The 8,341-nt window shown below is 39.9% G+C and overlaps 1 pseudogene; it reads right to left on the reverse strand.

The window, feature by feature from the left end:
* Positions 1 to 1,135: 1,135 nt before the first annotated feature.
* Positions 1,136 to 2,478, reverse strand: LOC105980562 (annotated as a pseudogene).
* Between the last annotated feature and the right edge of the window lie 5,863 nt (positions 2,479 to 8,341).

The following is an 8,341-nucleotide window of genomic DNA, read 5'->3' on the forward strand; positions in this document are numbered from 1 at the left end:
AATGCAAGCCCTCTTAGTCTCAGGCTACCACATGGCTGGGATGACAGATGCACACAAACTGAAACCACTTGAGAAATAATCTACATGATGTTTTGCCTGGGCTTGCCTTAAATTATGGTCTTCCAAAGAGATAGGTATACAGACATGAATAGATGTGTGTGTGTGTGTGTGTGTGTGTGTGTGTGTGTGTGTATGTCCAGATATTTTAAAAGTAACTATATGCTTAATCACTATTCTGTATTTTCCAGCCCTGCTCAGTCATTCTATATTCAACCTTACTTTTCTTACAAATCTTTATTTCTTCATAAATGAACTACTCTTTTCATATATCTTTATTACTTCTCATTTTCCTGGATTGTTCCAATCAATGTTCTTTTTGTTAAAAATATGAATATTTATTTAAGGTTTTAGACCCCAATCAATTTCAAATGACAAAATCTGATTTCTCTCCTCAGAGTAACTGAGGCCACAATGTTAGCATGGTTTCATGGAGGCAGAAATGCATTTCATCAGGCTTAGCACAAAGTAAGTCCCTGATGCAAACTACATCTCAGCTTTAGGAAAGGAAAGAAACAAAATTTGCTACGATCGTGGTCTGAACAAATATGCATGCACGCTGATGTAAATGAGCAGCTGAACCTTGGCAAGAAATATATTTTTCAGTTTGTTTTGTATTTTCTTTTGTTTTTTATTTTTCCTTTTTTTTTTTTTGCTACCCAGTACATGCAGCACTTATGAACTCCCAATGGATTCCCAGCTTTAAACACATTAAATGTCTTTGACTAATTCTTCAGGAATCTAACTACAGACCAAATGTGTTCTGCTGTGAATATTCTGTAGAGGTGAAGCGATGTGGGAGTTGGATGATGGTGACTGTTTTTAGAGGGGCTGAGGGGGGTGGGAATCAATTCAGTGATGGAAGAATAATGAATGCAACATTCTGTAGAGGGCTACTTTCCATTAAAGGTCAATAAAAATGAGCAAACTGAGATCCACAGGAGAGTCAGCAGGAGCTATTTGTTTTCTCCACCCCTGTGAATGAATTTTTGCTGAGGAGTCACTGCTAGGTCCCCACTTGGCTCCCTTCCCTTTGGCCTGAGATGGCAGGGCAGTACAAGGTGGTTTGAAGAGCCCATCAGGACTCATTCCCAGAATCATCATCATAGTAACAGCCAGCATCTTCCTCCTCCTCATCTTCATCATCAATGTCATCATCATGAGGCAGAATAAATTAGAGAAAATGAGGCCTGGTGAAGGCAACTCAGAAAATGACATTTAGAAACATAGAAATGCTATCTTTGCTTCAAGACAGACAAAAAGATGCATTCCTTCCTGAGAGATTCATATCTCACCCTAAGAATTAACATTTGTTTGGCAGGATGTACCCCTTCCTGAGAGAAATGTTCCACAAAAGTAACTAAAGGGAAAACTCAAAACATAAACAATGAGAATGGTAAACAACAGCCAGAGACTTAGAAAGGTAACAATAACAAGAGTGATTGAGAGCAAAGATAAACATCTATCTTAAGTCAGACTCAGTACCTTCACCATATAAATACCCCTGCCACCAAAGAGCACCACACTCAGAGTGTGTCTCTGCCTTTCTGCTTGTTTGTCTGCATGCCTACTTGCCTGCTTGCTTGCTCATTTGCCAACTGGATAAAGCTCCAGTAATTCTTCTAGGATCAAAATCAAGGACCCAAAATGAAGAGTCCCTATTTTTAAAAGGAAATGTCACAAATCTTCATCTGCATCCAGTGATCATTATACAATTCATCTTCAAGCAAATCTGAACTAAGAAAAATGTAATTGGCATTGGAAGACACTTTAGGTTTGATTCAGTATTCTACCAGAGTTGTAGGGACCTTCACTTCATCTTCTTCAGCCTTGGTGGCTGAAACCTGTTTCCTAACGATTTCAGCACATTCTTTGTCTTTTTCTTTGCTGTCCCCCCATTTCCTGAATATAACAGGAGTATCCACGTTGACTGGGGAGAAGGTCTTGGGCTCGTTAAACATTGAGATTACACTGATAGTTCTCATATTCTGAGGAGGACTCCACCTTTCTGAGGGGAGTTCTCCACAGTATGGGTCTTCTGCAGGTGGATGAAGAATTGAAATGTATAATCACCATTCTCATAAATGTTGGGAGGTGGCACATTTTGGTAAAAAATCTGAAGGTAGGTTTGGGTAGTCAATAGAAAAGTTAATATCTGCCTTAAAGTAGCCACCTCTGTACAGGTATTGGGAGCCCAAAGATGGCTACTTTCCAGTTGTAGAGACCAGACTCATCCAACAGGGTGATCTGGAAGCCCTCCACCAGTTCCTCCTGCAAGCATTTGAGCTCAAGCATCAGGTCTTCTGCGATCAGTGGCTGCAGCCATGCTGGGATGGGACTCCAGTCCTGCTCAAAAACCTTTGTGAATGGCTGGGTTAGAGTTAAATGCAAACTTTTAAAATTATGTGTGTGTTCATGCATGTGTGGTGTGTGAAAAGTGTATTTCTTTCATAAAAGCCTTAGGTTTTAGGACCCTATCAATCATCCTATGACCAATTAGATAAAAATCTCCACTTCAGAAAGTGGAGAAGTGTGGAACAAAAAGTCTTTCTACCTGCCAGGGATAACTTCAGAGAATGGTGAGTATGTCACCAGACAGAGGTGAGGTTTACTGAAGCTTTCCTTTAAATATAGGAACTCTTCACTTAGGGTTCTTGACTTCGATCACAGAATAAGAATTTCTGGACAAGTCACAATGGTAAGAAAACTTGGCAGCACTTTATTAAGTAAACAAGCAAGGAAACAGACAGGCAAAAAGCAGACAAACAGAAGGGCAGGGGCACACTCTAGCAGAATATGGGTGCTCTCATAGGGACACAAAGACACACACAAGGAGACACCCAGAGAGACACCCAGCTCCTTGGGCTTTTGGATATTTATAAAGTAAAAGCAGGGGGTCTGGCTTTAAGTTATGCAAAGCTAGGTGCTTTGTCTTTGCTCTAACTACACCTAGTATTATTCTCTAAGTTTCCAGGTAAGAATGCATCTTGCCATAAAACAGATCCTTATCCTTGAAACAAGGAGACACTCTGTTATCTGAATTTTAGGGCATCCTGTCAGGCAGTTGTAAATTCTTGGGTTAGAAATGGATCCCTTAGGAAAGAATGCATTCAGTTGCCTCTTTATGAAGCAAAGATAGCATTTCTAGGTTTTTAAGATACCATGTTTCTGAGTTGCCTACACCAGGCCTCAGTTTCCATAAGTTATCCTGCTTCATTTCCCCCCAAAATGACTTTTGTTCCCTTAATCTTAAAGGAAGGAAATAAATGAGTATCTCCTATATTTTCTGTTAGCTGACCATACCTTATTTTTCCTAGTCTATCAGGCTCCAAGTATAGGTAGATTCAGTGATCAGTTGGGTCAGATATAGCAGCATAAAAACAAGGATAGTGTGATCAAATACATAGCAGCCTAGAACCAGAATCCAGCCCAGTGCAAACTGAGAATAAAAGAGGCAAATAGAGAAGAACTAGAGCATAGAATTTAGTTAGTAAAACATCAACAAGCACTTTTCCCTTTATACATCTAGTGTGGCTTTGAAAATGAAGAAGTTAGCTTTCTCTTGTACCAGGTAGGTTATGCTGGACAAAGCAGTAGAATGCTATGACTTCAAGTTGGCAGAACCTTTAGTACTCAAGCCTTTTTGTGGTTTTCCTGATCAATTTCCTGGCCCATGACATTTATTTTCTTTCACCAAAGTTTGCTAGTATTCACTGTGCATTAGTATTCAACACGACACCTCACCCCTTCTTACCATGGATTTCATTGGACTACCTGCACTTGTACTAGGTTTCTGTATGGATAGTTCCCCCTGACCTGCCAGTACCATACATGTCTGCATTCCTGCTTATCCTCTAGGGTATCAAGAACCCCTGACAATGGGTTTTCCAGTTCCTAGACACCTGGATATCTCATATGGCCATATGTTCTGAGACAGAGCAAACCTTACAGGCTGTTGGCAGAAGAGATGAAAGGGTGGACACTGCTCTCCCCCACTGCCTTCAGTGTGTTATTAAATTCTCAACTCAAAACAATTAGGAAAATTTCTCTTTATTAAATAGCTCTAAGAAAAATAGGTCTCCATCTCCCATCCTGTTTTCTTTCATTTACTCACAAAAGTAAATGGAAGTAAAATATGGAAACTGGATCTAAGTAACACCATTTTGGCATCTTAATAGAAGATGGGGACATTCTGAGAACTCTAGAGGTGATGGAGGACATTCTTTGGATTGCAGGTGTGTCATGAGTCATTAAGCTCCAGGAAAGTCTTGCTTCTACTAGATAACTGGGTCCTGATTGCCCCTTATTGTTTATGTATAACACTTTTGTTAGGATTAAGTATCTTCATCTAGTTTGCTCTGCCTACATATAACACTTTTGTTAGGTTTAATTTCTCATACTGGTTACTTGGTTTTTGCCTTTAAAAACTTTACGTGAGAGACATTCTGGACTGCAGGTCTTTGAGTCAGGAGTCTACCTGCAGTCACCAGCCCTCTCCTAATTGGATTTCATAAAATGTGGCTTCTCTGTTTCTTGCTGATCAAATGCCCATACAACAAAAGTATAGAGAACAACCCAAAACTCATCTGTAGTAGAGAAATTCAAAATGGCAAAGCAAATGCTACTTGAGAAGCACACAGCCTCTTTCTGAATAGTAAGGCAGAAATGATACGACAGGTAAGAGAGAAATATTTGATATCATCATATCTGTTGTAAAAATATTTGTTCTTTGCTCTCAAGCCTTGAAAAATTCTCAGAACCTGCCTGAGCAAAGCATTGAATTTTAAACTATACAAAATACAATATCAGAGTAATGGACCCTTACTGATAATCCCAGCCCTGTTATACACCTCTCATTCCTATTAAACCAGAAAACAAAACTGTCAGAGGAATCAGGTCAGGACTGATATCTCCATCCTTCTGGTCCTATTTAACCCCTTTGATCAAAACAACACCCAGAGGGATATTGCAGACTCATTAAAGGAGAAAAACAAGGACCTACAATACAGGTGGGTGGTTTTAACCACAAACATTCCCAGAGGTCACACATAATCCCCATCTTCCTTTGAACCTCAAGGAATGTGGACCTTGACAGCCACAATTTAGAACCACTTATTATTTTTATTATTATGATTATGATTGTGATGATGATGATTATTATCTTTAGTTTTGCAAGGGACTTGCAATTTAAGAAAGTAGTTTATGAATATAATGCATCTTGATCAGTGTCACTCTTTTCAAAATTTTCATCCACTCCTCCCAACCTAGTCCTTCCCTCACTTATTTTTTCTGGTCCTGGGGCTTGAACTCTGGGCCTAGGCACTATTCCTGAGCTTCTTTGGCTCAAGGGGCAGAGCACCAGCTTTTTTTCTGAGCAGTTTATTGGAGATAAGAGTCTCAGGGACTTTCTTGCCCAAGCTGACTTCAAATCACGATCCCCAGATCTCAGCCTACTGACTAGCAAGGATTGCAGGCATAAGCCACCAGCACCCAGCTCCCCCATTTTTCTGAATTGTGTAGTATGTGCACTGGGTTTTTGAATGAATTTCCCCCCTCTTCCATTGATCTCCCCCCTTCCCTTGAAAGTAATCATTTTTTGATATAAGCACCAGGCCTTTCTAAGGCCTTTCTAAGTTCTCACTTACATTTACCATATTTCAGTTAATACATTTGTAACCACTTGCAGTAACTACCCAACAGTTCTATTGCTCAGAACTTGCTGCTTCACTTTCTGGGAAAGATTTTTCTTAAATGAGCTCTAATTCCTACACTGTGGAACCTGGATTGTCTACTTATAAAGAGGATAGACTATTTATTTATTTATTTTGGTCATGGGGTTTGAACTCAGGGCTTGAGCGCCTTCCCTGCATTCTTCAGCTCAAGGCAAATGCTCTACCACTTGAGCCACAGCACCACTTCCGGTTTTCTAGTGTTTTACTGGAGATAAGAGTCTCACGGACTTTCCTGCTTGGGCTGTCTTTGAACCATGATCCTCAGATCTCAGCCTCCTGAGTAGTTAGGACTACGGTGTGAGCCACTGGCAGCTGTCGGATAGACTATTTTTGTTAGCGCACTTTTTTGTATTGTTGTTTTAGTCACTGTATCCTCTAAAATTAAACACTGAGTAGCAAGACTTGTTCTACATAAAATTTAATAAAACCTGAAGGATTAGGAAGGTGTTTTTCTATTCTGAGAACAATCTAGGTTTGAGGAAGGAAACATTGTCAAGGGTTGAAGCTCTGCTATATTCATCAGCACCTACTCTCCAAGGGATCAGAAAGAATCCTGTGATTCTCTTAGACTTTTTGCTGAGACTGCTAATCTGGAAATGTTCTGTCAACTACCATCACTACTAGGAATTCACAGATGTTGAAGACAAAATTACTTCTTAAGGACAAGGGCTAAGTTCAGTAAATCTGGAAAGTAATTTTGCATCTGTTATTGCCAAACATGAAAGGCTCTGAAGAGAAGCCACTGAGTGAGTTAGGAGATGTGGGAAGTTAGGAGATACAGGACATGCTCTCTGCAGCTCCATCTAACCTCTTGAGGCATCTTCCCCCTCTGATCTCCATGCCAATTACTTAGTCTCCAAGAAGTGGTTGGTTTCCCCCTCAGACTTATACTCTGGTTGAATCATCTGCACTAAAGATTTATATGGCAGGGCTGGGAAGGTGGCTCAGTGGTAGAGCGCTTGCTTGCCTTGCATGCATGAGGCCCTGGGTTTGATTCCTTAGCACCACATAAGCAAAAAGAAAAAAGCTGGAAGTGGCGCTGTGGCTCAAGTGGTAGAGCACTAGCCTTGAACTGAAGAGCTGAGGGACAGTGCCCAGGCCCAGAGTTCAGGCCCCATGACTGGATCCCTCCACCCCCCAAAAAATAGATTTATATGGCATACAAATTGTTTCTCCTGTTTTTATTACTGACCATCATTTGGAAACTGGCAGCTGAACAGCTGGGGACTTGGGGAACAGATGAAACAAGAACATAGGAAAGTGGATATCCTTACTGGATGACCTTGAGTCTTTACCTTCTGTGTCCCCAAAATTCATGAAACTAAAATATAGAAACATAGGATGAACACTTGCAGCAGTGGTACTAAGTAGAAAGTATGTTGAAAATAAACTATACAACTTGTGGGTGGGGATGGGAAGGAGAAACTGGGTGAAAACGAAGGGATATCATTGTTCAAAAAGAAATGTACTCAATTATCTGACTTATGAAATAGTAGCCCCGCTGTACATCATCTTAATAACTATTAAACATTTTCATCCAAGAGAAACCACTCACATCTCAAATATCTGTGTTGCCAATAAAAATCTGAGCTTTCAAGTAAAAATCAAGAATTTGTAAAACATGGCTCCAGACTTTTTTTGTATGTTTTTATTGTAAAATTACTGTACAGCAGGGTTACAGTTACCTGAGCAAGGTAATGAGTACATTTCCTATTGAGCATTGTTGCCTCCTCCTTTGTTTTCCCCCATCATCCCTTCCCTCCCACCTCCACAACTACCCCCCAACCCACGGAAGTTGTAAAGCTCCTTTTCAACATAGTGTCTTATAATCTCATTGTTACACTGGGTCAACCTGTATCCTCATTTAAGCATTTTGTTTTTTCCCTTCCCCTCCCTGAATTAGAGAAGTGTATGTACAAGATGCAGGGCACCAACATTAAATACAGTGAAAACAGGGGTTATACCATGGGGGAGGAACATACAAAGAAACAAAAAAAAAATCACATAAATATGTTAGAAGCAACAGCAAGAAAGAAAAAAGATATTTGTGTCCCTATCTTGGGCTCCAGACTTTGACAGGTTTTTATCTAGATTGAAAGCTTTTTGCCCATTTTTCATATGCTAACTCTGGGTCATCTTTGAACATCTAACTCTATTTTCTTAATTTCTCTTTCCTTTTCCAGACGGGCAGTGTTTGTCCATGACTATGTGTTTATGAATATGAGTATATGTTCATTTTCTTACGTCTATGTCTGCATGTCTAATCTTATATAAATGTTCATTCTTGGAGAGGGTTTTTTTGTACTTTATTCAGTGCAACATTGATATGGAGTAGAAACACAAAACTTTAACTTCTTACATAAATCCACTGAATATTTTGTTCACAAGAATAGTCCAAAATTATTAGCTTATAACTATTTCTCAGTGAGTAGATTCTGTTTTACTTTGTGAAATGAGGGTCAGAATGACAAGCTGAAAAATTAATTTGGGGCTGGGAAGGTGGCTCAGTGGTTAAAGCGCTTGCCTTGCATGCCTGAGGCCCTGGGTTCGAT

Source organism: Dipodomys ordii, unplaced genomic scaffold, assembly GCF_000151885.1.
Source record: "Dipodomys ordii isolate 6190 unplaced genomic scaffold, Dord_2.0 Scaffold10, whole genome shotgun sequence".
NCBI lineage: Eukaryota > Metazoa > Chordata > Mammalia > Rodentia > Heteromyidae > Dipodomys > Dipodomys ordii.